This window comes from Phragmites australis, chromosome 1 (genome assembly GCF_958298935.1).
Source record: "Phragmites australis chromosome 1, lpPhrAust1.1, whole genome shotgun sequence".
Taxonomy (NCBI): Eukaryota; Viridiplantae; Streptophyta; class Magnoliopsida; order Poales; family Poaceae; genus Phragmites; species Phragmites australis.
The window spans coordinates 47,899,874-47,902,557 of record NC_084921.1 but is presented as its reverse complement, the minus strand read 5'-3'; positions in this window follow the sequence as shown (position 1 = coordinate 47,902,557).

Below are 2,684 nucleotides of genomic sequence, written 5' to 3'. Positions count from 1 at the left end.
GGCCCGAGGCCGCATTTAATGAGCGTGCGTGGCCTATCGCCTCCAACTGCTCCCGCCGCGCTCAGTGTCAGTTGCTGCCATGTTTTGGCAGAGAGGCGTGTGGTTATTAATTGCACGGGTCCCGTCCCGTGCCATCCGGCTTGTCTCGGGATAACGTCGTAAGGACCAAGGCGTTCCGTCTGCCGCGCTGCTATGGCAGGGGAACAAGACAGGGCAGGCACGCCGGGTTGCTCTGCGGCTGCCCGGTGGGCCCTCTCCACGGCGCCCGTTGCCAGTGCATTTATGGTGACGGATGACTGGGCGTGCGACGCATTTTTCACCCCCGGTCACTTCACCCAGAGGAAATGATGACGCCCTTTCCATTTATGGCGTCTCGGAACTCGTGTCCCCTCCTTCCGTTCGGGGCATGTCGCGGCCGGCGGGTACTTAAAGCAGCCGGCGGCACAAACGGAGAACAAGACACGAAGAATAGCAAAACGGAGAGAAGTGAAAAGAGCATAGCTAAAGAAGACGGTTAGAGGTAACGGATAGACAAGAACACAACGCAAGAGAACACTGTGAGGAAGGCTGAGCCCAGTTCCAGCCGAAGAACAAGGAGCCCCAAGCTCTTAGATAGACCATCATTCTTGTAACCAACAACATCCTTGAGGGACTTCCTCAGGACAGTTATAGCATCCATACAGGAGTAGGGTATTACGCCCCCGTGCGGCCCGAACCTGTCTAAATTCCGGTACATTTACTTCTTCTTGCACTAGGTCAGCACCCCCACCACTGGCCGTTGCATTCGTTCCCATTTATTTCTCCGACAAACGTATTCAGGATCATCCCCCCGGCCGAATCTCTAAAAAGGGGTCTCTCGGGATCCCTGCGACTGGAGTTAATCCTCCGACAAAATCTCTCTTTCAAAATATAACATTCAATCCAAATTCTCTTCCAATTGACATCAATACTAAAATGGAATCATCAAAAATGAATTGTCCCTCAATTGATGTCAAATTGGTAAGAATTATGAAGAACTTTTCAAAAGAGAAATTTTCCTCCAAAATACCTTAGCTCTATCCCACAAAAGGAATCGATGAGATCTAGTGCAAGACCATGTATAATATAAACTCCTCATGATATATGCATTTAACATAATTTGAGTTAAACTAAATACACTTATTCAATTATGAACTATATGAGGAGAACAAGCTATATAATGGATCAAAGAGGATAAAAAAGATGCCAAATGAGATTTTAAAAGATACCAATTGAAAAAGTGTCATTCTTCATGAAAATCCAATTGAAATGATATTCTATTTGGAAGAACTTTCATTATGATTAACCCAAGCTTCCAATACATCTCCATTGCACCTAAAACTCATTTAAGTACAATTTGATCCCTAAACTCATTAGGTCCGAAAGAGGTTAGTAAAACCCACCATATAGAGCAAACTTTCTAATAGATGGTGCATATGAAATAGATACCAATTGAAAACAAATAAAAACATTGTGCACCTTTTAGCCATTAAAACACTTGAGGGATGCTTACTCTATATGTTGGATCAAAGAAGGCAAACATGCTATAGATATTACCTGCAGATAATACCTTAAGCTTACCTTTATAACTTGAGTGTACAACCTACCCTTGATGAGAAAGTCAAACAGGCCCAGCACAAGGATCAAGAGTTGATTAAGATCCATGAACACACTGGAGAAGATAAGGCCCCAAACTTTAAGATAGATGAGAAATGAGTCTTATGGTATAAAGATAGGCTTTGTGTGCCCCAGGAAGGGATATTTTGGGAAATAATCCTGGATGAAGCTCACAACTCACCATATTCCATCCACCCAGGTGCCACAAAAATGTACATGGACCTGAGAGGAAAATACTGGTGGAATGGATGAAGGCAGACATGCCAAGTTCATTGCGTAGTGCGACACCTGCCAGAGAGTCAAGGCAGAGCACCACAAACCTGCCGGATTACTTCAACTCCTACCAATTCCTATGCGGAAATGGGATGAAGTAGTCACACTATGTGAAAAAAAAGTCATTAGTGACGGGTGATAACCGGTATTAGTGACGGGTTCCGTACCCATCACTCTTATCGTATCACTAATGATAGGTCATTAGTGACAGGTGATGATCCGTCACTAATGAGATCACTAGTGACGGGTCATAACCGTGACCCGTCACTAATGTTTAATCATCAGCGATGGTTCGTAACTGTGACCCATCACTATTGACTGAACATTAGTTGTGGATTGTAATATTGACATGTCACTAATGGCCGATGAATATTTTTCGTATTTTTTGGACACAGAAAAGTCAAAAAAAAAAAAAAAATTCACCCGAGCCATCCCAACGTAGGCCCATCCCATATACCTCACAAGCCACGTTTTTTTCACATTATTTTCAAGTTTGCATTCCATAGGAATCGAACCCGTGACCTCCTACTCGCGCATGTAGCCACCTTACCACCTCAGCTATCACGTAGTTGTGATAGTAACCGGATATTTTATCCTTTTAACCTTCTTTGCCTAAGGTCATTAGTGACACATCATAATCATGATCCATCACTAATGACTATTTTTTCTAAATTTCGTCGAGGTTATAATTTGATAGGTGACTCGGAGTGCATTTGGTAAAACGGGCATAACTTTTGCATACAGACTCCAATTTCGACATTTTTTGACTCTACGGA